Source organism: Acartia tonsa, chromosome 9 (genome assembly GCF_053477335.1).
Source record: "Acartia tonsa isolate MP-2025a chromosome 9, ASM5347733v1, whole genome shotgun sequence".
Lineage (NCBI taxonomy): Eukaryota > Metazoa > Arthropoda > Copepoda > Calanoida > Acartiidae > Acartia > Acartia tonsa.
This window is the reverse complement of record NC_137268.1, coordinates 35,666,934-35,682,768: the sequence shown is the minus strand read 5'-3', so window position 1 is coordinate 35,682,768 and position 15,835 is coordinate 35,666,934. Positions and strand designations below refer to the sequence as shown.

General features: G+C 45.7%; 1 protein-coding gene, 1 non-coding gene and 1 pseudogene across 2 annotated transcripts in view; all 3 read right to left on the bottom strand.

The window, feature by feature from the left end:
* LOC145327673 (uncharacterized) overlaps positions 1 to 15,835 on the bottom strand; it is a 107,928-nt gene that overhangs the window by 75,550 nt on the left and 16,543 nt on the right. The window lies entirely within an intron of this gene.
* LOC145329160 (large subunit ribosomal RNA) lies at positions 8,346 to 11,672 on the bottom strand. Its single transcript, XR_013882783.1, has one exon. It is a non-coding gene; the product is annotated as a large subunit ribosomal RNA (ribosomal RNA).
* On the bottom strand, positions 12,087 to 13,877 carry LOC145329158 (small subunit ribosomal RNA; annotated as a pseudogene).

Below are 15,835 nucleotides of genomic sequence, written 5' to 3'. Positions count from 1 at the left end.
TAGACAAGCCTAAGACACGGTATAGGGAGCCTAAGTCAAGATACGAACCCTATATCAAGCGCTATTCCCGCTTAAGGGCGCCTAGAGTAAGGTTAGTCAAGCCTAAGACACGGTATAGGGAGCCTAAGACACGGGGGAGAAGGGTTGGTGAAGTATGAACGCGAGTATTGATGTACGTAAGTGAGTAGTAGTACTCTGTTACTACGCCACAACTTGTAAGCGCCTAAGAATACGTATACGGCGTCTCAAAAATCCAAGTTTCCTTGATAACTAGCGAACGGATTGACCCAAATACTTGGGAAAGGTGTCTACAGAAGCGCATTCACCCCAGGAACTCACCCACGAAGTTTGAAGAGTCTAGTCCAATTTTAAGGGGCCCTCCTGAAACTTCGCCAAAACTTGTATCGAGGAATTACAGATTTTGGCGAAGTTGAGAATTTCTCTCGAAGCAAGTTTTGGCGAAGTTTTAGGAGGGACCCTAAAAATTGTCCTAGACCCGTCAAACTTCGTGTGTGAATCAGGCTCATTGAGACGCTTCTGTAGACACCTTAACCTCGACTGTAGCTCAATCCTAGCCAAAATGACAGAACTTCGCCAAAACTTGTATCGAGGAATGAGAGGCCGAAAATACCCTACGCCAAAATCTGTAATTTCATCGATACAAGTTTTGGCGAAGTTTTAGGAGGGCCCCTTAAAATTGGACTAGACTCTTCAAACTTTGTGAGTGAGTTCCTGGGGTGATTCCGCTTCTGTAGACACCTTAACCAAGTATCTAGCTCAATCCTAGCCCATATGGTGGACAAAACATGGTTTTAGAAGGGTGCCGCTTGGAAAAACCAAGTTTCTTCGATAACTAGCGAACGGATTGACCCAAATTCTTGGTTAAGGTGTCTACAGAAGCGTATTCACCCCAGGAACACACTCACAAAGTTTGAAGAGTCTAGGACAATTTTAAGGGGCCCTCCTAAAACTTCGCCAAAACTTGTATCGAGGAATTACAGATTTTGGCGAAGTTGAGAATTTCTCTCGAAGCAAGTTTTGGCGAAGTTTCAGGAGGGACCCTAAAAATTGTCCTAGACCCGTCAAACTTCGTGTGTGAATCAGGCTCATTGAGACGCTTCTGTAGACACCTTAACCTCGACTGTAGCTCAATCCTAGCCAAAATGACAGAACTTCGCCAAAATTTGTATCGAGGAATGAGAGGCCGAAAATAGCTACGCCAAAATCTGTAATTTCATCGATACAAGTTTTGGCGAAGTTTCAGGAGGGCCCCTTAAAATTGGACTAGACTCTTCAAACTTTGTGAGTGAGTTCCTGGGGTGATTCCGCTTCTGTAGACACCTTAACCAAGTATCTAGCTCAATCCTAGCCCATATGGTGGACAAAACATGGTTTTAGAAGGGTGCCGCTTGGAAAAACCAAGTTTCTTCGATAACTAGCGAACGGATTGACCCAAATTCTTGGTTAAGGTGTCTACAGAAGCGTATTCACCCCAGGAACACACTCACAAAGTTTGAAGAGTCTAGGACAATTTTAAGGGGCCCTCCTAAAACTTCGCCAAAACTTGTATCGAGGAATTACAGATTTTGGCGAAGTTGAGAATTTTCGGCCTCTCGCGTATTTGAAAAAAGTAAGTTTTTTTCACCATTTCTCAACGGATTGAGCTAAATACTTGGGAAAGGTGTCTAAATGACCGTCTCAATGAGTAGAACACACTCACAAAGTTTGACGGAGCTAGGATAACTTTTAGATAGCGGGACCAAACCGTTTGCACTTTTTGGCGTTTTTCAACTTCGCCAAAACTTGCTTCGATGGACACATATCGCTTGGTCCGCCATAGAAGGAGTTGGAATCTGAACCCCAAACTTTGTGGGCTGAAGCAGCTCATTGAGACGGACATTTTGCCGTGTTTAGATTTCATATAGCTCTATCCTAGCCAAAATGACAGAACTTCGCCAAAACTTGTATCGAGGAATGAGAGGCCGAAAATAGCTACGCCAAAATCTGTAATTTCATCGATACAAGTTTTGGCGAAGTTTTAGGAGGGCCCCTTAAAATTGGACTAGACTCTTCAAACTTTGTGAGTGAGTTCCTGGGGTGATTCCGCTTCTGTAGACACCTTAACCAAGTATCTAGCTCAATCCTAGCCCATATGGTGGACAAAACATGGTTTTACTTATACGGCGTCTCAAAAATCCAAGTTTCTTCGATAACTAGCGAACGGATTGACCCAAATTCTTGGTTAAGGTGTCTACAGAAGCGTATTCACCCCAGGAACACACTCACAAAGTTTGAAGAGTCTAGGACAATTTTAAGGGGCCCTCCTAAAACTTCGCCAAAACTTGTATCGAGGAATTACAGATTTTGGCGAAGTTGGTAATTTCTCTCGAAGCAAGTTTTGGCGAAGTTTCAGGAGGGACCCTAAAAATTGTCCTAGACCCGTCAAACTTCGTGTGTGAATCAGGCTCATTGAGACGCTTCTGTAGACACCTTAACCTCGACTGTAGCTCAATCCTAGCCAAAATGACAGAACTTCGCCAAAACTTGTATCGAGGAATGAGAGGCCGAAAATACCCTACGCCAAAATCTGTAATTTCATCGATACAAGTTTTGGCGAAGTTTCAGGAGGGCCCCTTAAAATTGGACTAGACTCTTCAAACTTTGTGAGTGAGTTCCTGGGGTGATTCCGCTTCTGTAGACACCTTAACCAAGTATCTAGCTCAATCCTAGCCCATATGGTGGACAAAACATGGTTTTAGAAGGGTGCCGCTTGGAAAAACCAAGTTTCTTCGATAACTAGCGAACGGATTGACCCAAATTCTTGGTTAAGGTGTCTACAGAAGCGTATTCACCCCAGGAACACACTCACAAAGTTTGAAGAGTCTAGGACAATTTTAAGGGGCCCTCCTAAAACTTCGCCAAAACTTGTATCGAGGAATTACAGATTTTGGCGAAGTTGGGTTTTGGCCTCTTGCAGATTTTGGCGAAATTCTGTCATTTTGGCTAGGATTGAGCTACAGTCGAGGTTAAGGTGTCTACAGAAGCGTCTCAATGAGCCTGATTCACATACGAAGTTTGACGGGTCTAGGACAATTTTTAGGGGTCCTCCTGAAACTTCGCCAAAACTTGCTTCGAGAGAAATCCACATATGCAAGTTTTGGCGAAGTTCTGTCATTTTGGCTAGGAGAGAGCTACAGTCGATGTTAAGGTGTCTAAATGAGCGTCTCAATGAGCTGCTTCGATTGCCGTATTGAAGTCCAAAATCGGTTGAGAAACAAAAAAGTTTTCTGAGGAAAAACTGTTTTTTGAGAATTTTGAGCTCAAAAATTCGCCAAAATCTGCAAGTCCAAAACACAAATCGTTTGGTCCGCCTATCTTAAAATTGGCCTAGACTCTTCAAACTTCGTGAGTGAGTTCCTGGGGTTGAGACGGTCATTTAGACACCTTAACATCGATTCTAGCTCAATCCGTTCGCTAGTTATCGAAGAAACATGGATTTTGTCAACTTGGTATTTAATGTTTTTAAACATTTATAAGTGTAATTTTGAACTCTAGTGTATTTTCTTGGGGAACTATGATGTGCGTCTTCACCGGAAAGTCTACGTAGACCCTATATGGACTCGGTGGAGGTTTTAGTGTCTAATGGCAACACAAAAGTGTCTACTAAGGCAGTCTACGATGTAAATAGGCCCTCTAGAGGGTATATAGAGGGCAGATAGAGGGAAGATAGCGAAGTATAGAAGGCTTATAAGTGGACAACGGTTGGTTATAACTTAACAACGGTTAATTATCTTTGGTTCTAGCTTCGAGAGGGCTACTTGGGGGTCACCCTCGTGTAGCTGGGTATTAGCTAACCTGGGTATTGGTGTCCTGGCTTAAGTAAGACTGTCTTTAGGCTAGTAGAGGGCAGTCTAAGGGCGCTTAAGTAGGGATAAGTAGAGGAAGGTTAGGATAGAGTAAGGTAACCTTCTCCCGCTTGACAAGGGTTACTCTAGGCTTGCTTACGGTTGACTAAGGATACTTAGGCTTGGTAAAGGGCGCCAGTAGGGTAGACTACGGGTGTCTAAGTGTCTTCAGGCTGGACTAGGGTGCCCTTAGACGAGTATAAGTGCCCTCTAGCTTGGTATAAGTAGACAGTAGACCAGGATAGAGGAAGGTAACCTTCTCCCGCTTGACAAGGGTTACTCTAGTCTTGCTTACGGTTGACTAAGGATACTTAGGCTTGGTAAAGGGCGCCAGTAGGGTAGACTACGGGTGTCTAAGTGTCTTCAGGCTGGACTAGGGTCCCCTTAGACGAGTATAAGTGCCCGCTAGCTTGGTATAGTCGACTGTCAAACACTCTACAGTAGTCAAGGTGCCCTTAAGTCAGCTTGGGTGACTGTACTACAGGGTTAGGCATGATTCACGGGGGACACGGACAACGCTATTACCAATCCAACTAGCTTTCAATCTCTGAAGCTAGACTTCAGTCACCCGTTTTAGAGGGTGACCACGAGTGCAGCTTCTTCTAAGCGGAGCGAGTAAGGGCTCCCTCTAAAACGGTTGCAACTGAAGTCACTTCAGAGATTGAAAGCTTACGGGGTTGGATTCTCTCCTTAACCCGTCAACGAGGTGGCAGCTTGGTTCCCATACCGTAAGTGTCTTGAAACCCGAACGCAGTGAGGTGTCTGTTTCGAGCGATAGCGAGACACAGACTTTGTGTGCGCTGGCTTGGGTCCCATACCTCAAGTGTCTTTAACCGGAGCGAAGCGACGTGTATAGGGGGGACACGGACAACGCTATTATCCATCCATCAACCTTTCAATCTCTGAAGCAAGCCTTCAGTCACCCGTTTTAGAGGGTGACCACGAGTGCAGCTTCTTCTAAGCGGAGCGAGTAAGGGCTCCCTCTAAAACGGTTGCAACTGAAGGCACTTCAGAGATTGAAATGGTTTTGGATGGATGCCTTCCTTTACCCTGTCAACGAGGTGGTTTACCTGGGTTTTCAAGACTGGTGACACTGACACGTTATGCTTGATCAACGGGCCCTTCTACCTTCTTATCTCCCCTTACTATCACGCCTCGCTTCGCTCGGGTTTCAAGACACTAGGGGAAGCCTCGCTTCGCTCGGCTTCCCCCTGGCACGGACACGTTATGCTTGATCAACGGGCCCTTCTACCTTCTTATCTCCCCTTACTATCACGCCTCGCTTCGCTCGGGTTTCAAGACACTAGGGGAAGCCTCGCTTCGCTCGGCTTCCCCCTGGCACGGACACGTTATGCTTGATCAACGGGCCCTTCTACCTTCTTATCTCCCCTTACTATCACGCCTCGCTTCGCTCGGGTTTCAAGACACTAGGGGAAGCCTCGCTTCGCTCGGCTTCCCCCTGGCACGGACACGTTATGCTTGATCAACGGGCCCTTCTACCTTCTTATCTCCCCTTACTCTTACCCTCGCTTCGCTCGGGTGACTGTGGCACGTTATGACCAACCAGCTGGTCCAGGTTAAACTCAAGGCACCGTGGCTGCTAGGCTTGGGTGCCTTCCTTACAAGTTTTGGCGAAGTTGGATTCTCCCTTACAGATTTTGGCGTGGGTCTCAACTTCGCCATAATTTGTATCGATGGCCCTTACAAGTTTTGGCGAAGTTTGATTCTCCCTTACAGATTTTGGCGTGGGTCTCTCGATACAAGTTTTGGCGAAGTTGGATTCTCCCTTACAGATTTTGGCGTGGGTCTCAACTTCGCCATAATTTGCATCGGTGGCCTTTACAAGTTTTGGCGAAGTTGAGTCTCCCTTACAGATTTTGGCGTGGGTCTCTCGATACAAGTTTTGGCGAAGTTGGATTCTCCCTTACAGATTTTGGCGTGGGTCTCAACTTCGCCATAATTTGCATCGATGGCCTTTACAAGTTTTGGCGAAGTTGGATTCTCCCTTACAGATTTTGGCGTGGGTCTCCCTTACAAGTTTTGGCGAAGTTGGATTCTCCCTTACAGATTTTGGCGAAGTTGAGTCTCCCTTACAAGTTTTGGCGTGGGTCTCTCGATACAAGTTTTGGCGAAGTTGGATTCTCCCTTACAGATTTTGGCGAAGTTGAGTCTCCCTTACAAGTTTTGGCGTAGCTCATTCACCCTTACAAGTTTTGGCGAAGTTGAGTCTTGGATGCAGTGTCCTAGGCGTCAGCCTGTAGCAGCGCAAAATCTACGTCTAACCCTAACATAAGCCCTTAGTATACCAAGGTTGGTGTCCAGTCTTGGGTGCCTAGGCGTCAACCTGTAGCAGCGCAAAATCTACGTCTAACCCTAACATATAAGCTTGGTATACGGGTGTCCAAGGCGCCAGCCTGTAGCAGCGCAAAATCTACGTCTAACCACAAGAATATAGGCTTCCTATACGAGCGCTAGAGTCCAGGCTTGGTGTCCTCTCTTACGGGTAGTAGTGTCCTTAGTAGGGTGCCCAAGGCGCCAGCCTGTAGCAGCGCAAAATCTACGTCTAACCCCAAGAATATAGGCTTCCTATACGAGCGCTAGTGTCCAGGCTTGGGTGCCTTGCTTACGGTCTTAGTGTCCTTATAGGGTGCCCAAGGCGCCAGCCTGTAGCAGCGCAAAATCTACGTCTAACCACAAGAATATAGGCTTCCTATACGAGCGCTAGTGTCCAGGCTTGGTGTCCTTATAGCGGGTATAAGGGAACCTTCATACCGTAAGCAGATTTGACTCGCTTTCCAATGTCCCGACTGCGTAGAATCGTAGCGGGACATAGGAATGAGGGTACCAATAGAGTGGATAATAGAGAATAAAAGAGTGAAATATCAAAAAAATGCTAAAAAATTGCATCTATCTTCGGTTTGGGTGGTGTCCAGGCTTGGTGTCCTCGCTTACGGTCTTAAGTGTCCTTATAGGGTGCCCAAGGCGCCAGCCTGTAGCAGCGCAAAATCTACGTCTAACCCTAAGATAATCCGTCTAACCGTGTCTTAAATACAAGTGTCTGCGCCATATAATTCCTCTATTGATTGATTTTTAGGGGCACTATGATGTGTGTCTATCCTGAAAAGTCTACGTTGATTCCTACTTATTTTGGTGAAGGTTTTAAGAATCTAGAGTTAATTTGTAAAATTAAATATTTAATATAAATTTCAATTTTAACAATAAAATTCAAAATTATCTATATTTTTTACATTTATTTTCAAACTTCGCCATAATTTGTATCGAGGATTTCTCCCTTACAAGTTTTGGCGAAGTTTGATTTTCCTAGGAAAAATGTTCAACTTCGCCATAATTTGCACCTTACAAGTTTTGGCGAAGTTGGATTTCTCCTTACAGATTTTGGCGAAGTTTGATTTTCCTAGGAAAAATGTTCAACTTCGCCAAAATCTGCACGTTACAAGTTTTGGCGAAGTTGGATTTCTCCTTACAGATTTTGGCGAAGTTTGATTTTCCTAGGAAAAATGTTCAACTTCGCCATAATTTGCACCTTGCAAGTTTTGGCGAAGTTGGATTTCTCCTTACAGATTTTGGCGAAGTTTGATTTTCCTAGGAAAAATGTTCAACTTCGCCAAAATCTGCACGTTACAAGTTTTGGCGAAGTTGGATTTCTCCTTACAGATTTTGGCGAAGTTTGATTTTCCTAGGAAAAATGTTCAACTTCGCCATAATTTGCACCTTGCAAGTTTTGGCGAAGTTGGATTTTGGCCTCTCATTTTTTCAACTTCGCCAAAACTTGTAACGTTGGCCTTTACAAGTTTTGGCGAAGTTTGATTTCTCCCCCTAGGATTTTGCTTGGGCCCAAGGCGCCAGCCTGTAGCAGCGCAAAATCTGCGTCTAACCCTAAAAAAAAATCAAAAAAACCCTAGGGAGAAATCTAGAATTTCAACTTCGCCAAAACTTGTAAGGCCAAAATCCAACTTCGCCATAATTTGCATCGAGGGTTGGGTTACAATTTGCAAAATTCATTACAAGTCAAGGCGGTATCTAGTCGTGAATTTCTGTTGACCACGCAATTATTTCGGCCTCTCAAAAAACCAAAAAGTCGTGTGCCGCCGGCAGGGCTGCAAAGCTTGTTTTGGCTCTCTGACTGTTGCCTATTCTTCGCGCCCGAAAGGGCGCGACTTTAAGCGCAAGTTTTAAGCGCAAAAACGCCAAATAATTTATCAATATGACCAGGATCCCTCATCCCCCACCACCAGCTTAAAAAACACGAATTTTAGCGCAGAGAGGGCACCTTTCTCAGGGTTCACCCTACACAGCGGTAGGGGTCTCCCTCCAGGTGCGCTCTCTCTAGCGCTAAAATCCAGTCTCCCAAGCTGGTGACAACGGCTTCATCTGCCGAGTGTCAAAGGTTGTTGGTGGGCACCTGTTAAGTCGTCAGGTGGGTGTCAGGAACAGCTCACCGTCTCAGTCACTCGACTCTGTATGAGTCTAATGATGAACAACGGGGCCTTCCTCCTAAGTCGTGTCCTTGGGACACAGTGATTGGGAGCGATAGATAGATATAGCTTTCGTTCTACCAGGCTTGCGCCTAGCTGCTCCTTTCCCGACAATCTCACTAATTTTAGATAGCTCTCAAGACTGGTCTCTAGCTTAGAGGCGTTCAGCTATTAACCAAAGTACTTAGCGCATCTGCTCTGACAAGTCAAACAACAGAAACACCAGCGGTACCAGGCTCTGGTTCCTCTCGTACTAAAGAGCCTTACTCAAGACTGTCCTCCCTATTAGTAGGGTAAAACTAACCTGTCTCACGACGGTCTAAACCCAGCTCACGTTCCCTTTTGACGGGTGAACAATCCGACACTTTCTGAATTCTGCTTCAAAATGATAGGAAGAGCCGACATCGAAGGATCAAAAAGCTACGTCGCTATGAACGCTTGGCAGCCACAAGCCAGTTATCCCTGTGGTAACTTTTCTGTCACCTCTTCCTTCAAACCACGAATTAAAGAGGATCGATAGGCCGTTGTTTCCAAGGTTCTCCTTGTACTGAAAGGAGAACTCAAGCTGGCTTGTGCCCTTCTACTCTATTCAAGGTTTCTTTCCTTGAGGAGCCAACCTTAGGACACCTGCGTTATCGTTTGACAGATGTACCGCCCCAGTCAAACTCCCTGCCTCACTCTCTCTGAGGTTAGGGTTGCCCTTTCAACTTCCTTCTACAACTGAAGCAAGGCATTAAGCCTAGCTGTCTTTCCCTTCCGACTTCTTAAGCAGAGAAGACATACGTGTGAGAGTATTTCAAGACTGGCTTTTACACCTCCTCTCTATCCTACTTCAAGTATTCCTCTCCACCAAGCGAAACTAGAGTCAAGCTCAACAGGGTCTTCTTTCCCCGCTAATATCCACAAGTCCGTTCCCTTGACTGCGGGTTCGCTAGATGGTAGATAGGGACAGTGGGAATCTCGTTAATCCGTTCATGCGCGTCAGTAGTTATCTGACGAGGCATTTGGCTACCTTAAGAGAGTCATAGTTACTCCCGCCGTTTACCCGCGCTTAATGGGACCTCTTCCATTTGACATTCAGAGCACTGGGCAGAAATCACATCGAGTCAATGTCACCCTTTGACTATCTCGATGCTTTGTTTTAATTAAACAGTCGGATTCCCCCTGCTCGTGTCAGTTCTGATCAAGCTATTGATAGCTAGACGTATATACGTAAGTATATGAAGCCTAGCGCTTCCATGCCTTCAAGATTAAAGGTCCGAACCACATCCAGTCCTTCCAATCCAAGGGCACTTCCACGCTAAACCCGACTAGCTTAGCCTTCAGAGCCATTCTTTCTCCCAAAGTTACAGAACCATTTTGCCGACTTCCCTTACCTACATTATTCTATTGGTCAGAGGTTCTTAACCTTGGAGACCTGCTGCGGATATGAGTACGGCCTACACCAGTTCAACCATAGCCTTAAGATTGGTTTTCAAGGTCCAGCTTCCACCAGAGACACGTCTTGAACGGACGTGTTCTTAGCTAGGGTTACCTTTACTCACTCTGACAGTGTTTCAAGGTGACCTTTCGCTTATATAGAAAAGACAACTCTCTCTCTGGGGTTAGAAGGAATCCCAATCCACTTTCCTGGTTACCCAGGCCTATATGCTAGGATGAGACTGGTATAGGAACTTGAACTCTAACAAGTTTCCCTTTCTCCGCTTGCACTTGCCTGTGCCTTGTACATACTTCAACTTTAGATTAGAACCGCCTGACTCGCGTTCAACTACTGTTCACACGAAACCTTTCTCCACTTCGACTATCCAATCCCTCCTTGGATTATTCGCTACTTCCACCAAGATCTGCACACAACGTTGCTCCCGACTTTACTTTAACTGGCCCTTTCTTGCCACGTTATTACCAGCCTACTTGTGCCTAGCCAACCTCTAGGCACAGCTGGAGTATAAGTCCTTCTATAGTTTTAGCAACATCCATTTTCAGGACTGCTTTCTTCGACAGGTGAGTTGTTACACACTCCTTAGTGGGTCCCAACTTCCATGGTCACCGTCCTGCTGTCTTAAGAAACCAACACCTTTTGTGGTATCTTATGAACTATGACTTTGTTACTTTAACTCTGCGTTTGGATCATCCCACAGCGCCAGTCCTGCTTACCAAGAATGGCCCACACGTCCTTTCATATTCCTTCCGACTTTAGCAAGGCCTTGTTTCTACTTAAGCGCCAAGCTATTCTCATCCATTTATAGTTTGAGAATGAGTTGAGATCGTTCCAATCCCATTCCTCCTAGTCATTTGCTTTACCAGATGAAACTATCCTTGTGAATTACAGCTATCCTTAGGGAAACTTCGACTGGAACCAGCTACTAGATAGTTCGATTAGTCTTTCGCCCCTATACTCGACTCTGACAATCGATTTGCACGTCAGAATTGCTACGGGCCTCCACCAGGCTTTCACCTGGCTTCACCCTGATCAAGCATAGTTCACCATCTTTCGGGTCTTAACAGATTCACTCAATCTGACTTTGCCGCTACTACTATAGCAAGCCTTCAACGAAACCACATGCCTTGGTTTCCCACTTGACTTCCCTTCACACCAACCCTCTACTTGGGTTCTATTTGTCCGCCTGTTAAACTCCTTGATCCGTGTTTCAAGACGGGTCGATGTCACCGTCTTTACTTTTCAACAACGAGTGCTTTAGCGCTCGCTATGCCGCCCTCTACACACAACTGAAGTGCTAGCTCTCCCGTCTAATGCACCTCCTTCCTTCTCCTTCAAGGTTGACTCTAACTGGTACCCAGGTTCACCTTCCTATGAACACAAGGAATACCAGCTTGAGACCCTTACACCGTTTGTCAAAGGACAATTTCACATACTTTTGACTCTCTCTTCAAAGTTCTTTTCAACTTTCCCTCACGGTACTTGTTTGCTATTGGCCTTGCCGCCAGTCTTTAGCTTAATGAATGGTTTACCTCAACCTTCAGAATACAATTCCAAATATTCCTACTCCACTCTCAAGCGGGCGTGCCTAGACCTTCCCAGCTCTCTTGGTCCTTCACCTTTCCTATGAACGAACCACATTCACGAGAGACCTTGCCATGGGAAGCCTAGACTACCCGCTTGCTTGCGCCTCACAGTCCCTCTTACAGAGAGACTCAGCCTAGAGCTACCGTCTTGTCATTCGCTATTACTAAGACGGTCTCCTTGGATTCCTTTTCCTCCGCTTATTGATATGCTTAAGTCAAGCGGGTCTTTCATTCTCTATCAAACACTCTTATTGAGTCAAACTGCCGCTAATTCTCAAATTAGACCTTTACGTAGCTCTTTGGATCCGTCGCATATATTACTGTCCTCTCTCCTACCTTCTAAACGAAGGGTAGGAAGAACCGCCCTATGGACGGGTGCCTTGCCTCCTTATGCCCACATTCTGACAAGGAATACGAAACCAAAGCCTTGCTTTGTTTCCTGCGCTTGCGTTCAACCAAGCTATGTTCATGTGACCAGCGATTCACATTCACTCTAGTGTTTAGCTACTATCTTCTTCAAGCTACAAGCCTAGTGTTCCCTTGTCCACTAGCTTTGCTTTAGCGCCTTCACCTGCGCTTTCTCTTTGGCAGGCGCCTTGGGCCTGGTATGGATTCGTTAAGACTAGCTCTACGATTCCTTGTTCCCGACAATACAACTCCACTATGATCCTTCCGAAGGTTCACCTACGGAAACCTTGTTACGACTTTTACTTCCTCTAAATGACACAGCTTGAACTACTTCAGGTACCCAGGTCAAGTGTTAGGGCTCCTTCCATGGTTCTCACTAAGACATTCAATCGGTAGTAGCGACGGGCGGTGTGTACAAAGGGCAGGGACTCAATCAAGGCAAGCTATTGACTTGCCTTTACTAGGAATTCCAGGTTAATGTCGAACACTTTCAAGCGACAATCCCGACTGTTAAATATATTAACCGCTTGCCTAGTCCTTTCGAACCAGGGACGGGTTATATATTCAATTGTAGCACGTGTGCGGCCCAGAACATCTAAGGGCATCACAGACCTGTTATTGCTCTTTCTTTAGCTACTTCGTTCAACTAACCCTTCCAAGAAGACACACATCTTCAAGTTAGTTAATGTTTCCACCCGACTTCAATTTGGAAACAGTGTCCTTATTGGTAAGTGAGAGTCTCGTTCGTTATCGGAATTAACCAGACAGATCACTCCACCAACTAAGAACGGCCATGCACCACCAACCACCAAATCAAGAAAGAGCACTTAGTCTGTCAATCCTTCTAGTGTTCTGGCCTGGTAAGTTTTCCCGTGTTGAGTCAAATTAAGCCACAAGCTCCACTCCTGGTGGTGCCCTTCCGTCAATTACTTTAAGTTTCAGCTTTGCAACCATACTTCCCCTGGAACCAAATAACTTTAGTTTCCAAAAGTCGCCTATCACCACGTCAATAGACATGCGATAGATTACTGGTTGGCATCGTTTATGGTTAGAACTAGGGCGGTATCTAATCGCCTTCGATCCTCTAACTTTCGTTCTTGATCAATGAAAACATACTTGGCATATGCTTTCGCTTTTGGATGTCTTCAAACGGTCCAAGAATTTCACCTCTAGCGCTTGAATACATATGCCCCCGTCAGTCTCTATTTATCATCAAGTTATGGTTGAGACCAACATAACATACACAACTCCTTGTTATATTATTCCATGCACAACTATTCCGACTACTGGTCTGCCTTTAGCACTCTTGTTTTTTCAAAGTAAACACAGACCCAGCTCAATCAACCTTTGAAAGTCAATTGACTTGTCCTTTCCAACCAATCAATAAGAACCGCTAGCGCTTGCGCCAGGGCTCCCACTTGACAATCTTCCGACTACGAGCTTTTTAACCACAGCAGCATTAGTATACGCTATTGGAGCTGGAATTACCGCGGCTGCTGGCACCAGACTTGCCCTCCAATTGATCCTTTGACATTAATTTAGATTAACATCATTCCAATTACAAGGCCTCGAAAGAGTCTTGTATTGTTATATTCCGTCACTACCTCTGTCTTTAACAAATGGGTAATTTGCGCGCCTGCTGCCTTCCTTAGATGTGGTAGCCATTTCTAAGGCGCCCTCTCCAGAATCGAACCCTGATTCTCTGTTACCCGTCATAACAACTGTGCGCCTAAGGCACCCAGTCTACAGTTGATAGGTCATACCATGAATGAACTGATAGTCAGGTTAACTGAACTATCAAGAACGGCTTCAGGTCAACTTTAGTACACTTCCGTGTTTGGTTTCTCAAGCGCTTACCTTCCACAACTCCTATTGCCTTGTCTTATGTATTAGCTTGAGAATTACCAAAGTTATCCTTCCGCTGTTCCTTCTGCCCAATCAAGTTGATATGTTTTAATGAGCCTTTCGTAGTCTCTCTCACTTTGGCACATGCATGGCTTAGGCTTTGACGTTAGCATATATTACTGGCAGAATCAACCAGATTAGGTGTCTACCTTCCTATAGACCCCTTGGTTAAGACTCTGACTGGAACCTCTCACCCACAAGCAAGCCAGCAACACCCTTAACCTAGCTTGCCCTTTAGCTCTAAACTTGGGTCTCTTGAAGCCAGTCTTAAGTCTTAAACTTCCTTTCCTTCGTTTCCTTCCTTTAACACAGCGCTTGCTTTGCCAGACTTGCAAGCGCTTGGTTTTGCTTTGAGGTGCCCTAGCTTGGGTTAACAATAGCTGGCACCTCTCTATCCTCCTTCAAAGGATACCTTGGACGTAGTCAAGGTTACCCTCCTAAGACACTCTTTGACTGTCCACTCTCACCCGCAAGCCAGCCCGCTCTTAACCTCTCACCCACAGTTAGACTACAGTCGACTCGACTTTCAGCCCACACGGTAACTTCGGCAGGCAGCGTCTGGATGTCTACTGTAGCCTTCAAACTTGGTCTCTTGAAGTCAAAAGCGGTGCCCTTAAGCTCTAAACGGGAACCTCTTGAGTGGGACAGTCTAAAGTCTCCTTGGTTATGGTTCTCCCGCCCTTCTAACCTTAGGCTTGGTGTCTACTTCACCACGGTTGAAGGTGCCCTTCCTTCTACCCAGGTCTATAACACACTTCCTTTGACTTGGTGTCTACCTCACCACAGTCTCCTTCCTTTGACTGGTGTCACCTTCACCAGCTTGACTTAAGATAGCGGGCGCTCTATCTTAGTCTACCTTCTCACTCAACCAGGCTTCCCTTACTAAGGGTGCCCTCCTTTGACTGTGGTGTCCACCTCACCACAGTCTCCTTCCTTTGACTGGTGTCACCTTCACCAGCTTGACTTAAGATAGCGGGCGCTCTATCTTAGTCTACCTTCTCACTCAACCAGGCTTCCCTTACTAAAGGTGCCTTCCTTTGACTGTGGTGTCCACTTCACCACAGTCTCCTTCCTTTGACTGGTGTCACCTTCACCAGCTTGACTTAAGATAGCGGGCGCTCTATCTTAGTCTACCTTCTCACTCAACCAGGCTTCCCTTACTAAAGGTGCCTTCCTTTGACTGTGGTGTCCACTTCACCACAGTCTCCTTCCTTTGACTGGTGTCACCTTCACCGTCTTACTTAACCAGGCTTCCCTTACTAAAGGTGCCTTCCTTTGACTGTGGTGTCCACTTCACCACAGTCTCCTTCCTTTGACTGGTGTCACCTTCACCGTCTTACTTAACCAGGCTTCCCTTACTAAAGGTGCCTTCCTTTGACTGTGGTGTCCACTTCACCACAGTCTCCTTCCTTTGACTGGTGTCACCTTCACCGTCTTACTTAACCAGGCTTCTCCCTTAACAAGGGTGCCTAGAGATAGCCAGCATCTATCTCTCCCGACTTTCTTTGACTTGGTGTTCGCCTCACCACAGTCTCCTTCCTTTGACTGGTGTCACCTTCACCGTCTTACTTAACCAGGCTTCTCCCTTAACAAGGGTGCCTAGAGATAGCGGGCGTCTATCTCTTCTCTTCCCCTACCTTTACCTCATAAGGTAGGGTGCCGGTTCATCTAACATCAAGCTCCCGTAAGCCGCTAGCGCTTGACAAGGGCATGGATGGTGTCCATGGTGTCCTTTGCCTCGCGCGCGCGGGTCCCTCTTACGAAAAAATATGTTATCCCCTATATACTTTTGAAAATCCGCTTATGGGAGCACTAGTTGAAAATTTCTGAAAATTTTTACCTTATTAAAAAATAAAATTTTTGAAAAAAAATACCCTATATTATTATAGTATAAAACGCCTAATAATTTTTTTTGAAAACGTCTCCCCCCCCGTTCACCGGTACCTGCAGAGTTTTTGGGCGCCCAGCGGCGCCCATTGGGCCCCATCCAGTAGTAGTAATCCTTAAGCCTACCCTGGAGTGAATCTTGAATTCGCATAATGACTGATTCTACGCGGATAGCTTAGTAGTAATCTACTCTAGAACATCTATACTACT